The sequence below is a fragment of the Penaeus monodon genome, chromosome 25 (assembly GCF_015228065.2).
Source record: "Penaeus monodon isolate SGIC_2016 chromosome 25, NSTDA_Pmon_1, whole genome shotgun sequence".
NCBI classification, from domain to species: Eukaryota; Metazoa; Arthropoda; class Malacostraca; order Decapoda; family Penaeidae; genus Penaeus; species Penaeus monodon.
Window position 1 is genome coordinate 3,914,637 of NC_051410.1, and position 214 is coordinate 3,914,850.

A 214-nucleotide genomic window follows, 5' to 3' on the forward strand; every position below is an offset into this window, starting at 1 on the left:
GCCAACCGTGCCTGAATCAACAAATTATAGACTGAAGGTGCTGCTCCACCCTCGCTGACTTGCCGTGTCACTATTAGTACTTCTGTGACCCCTTTCCAATGGTATCTAGATGCGCTTCGAACCCGGAGATCGATATATACGTACATTTCCTATTGCGATAATGCGTCTACTGTGACGTGATCTATAGGGAGGGAGAAATGACTCGATCTCTTTA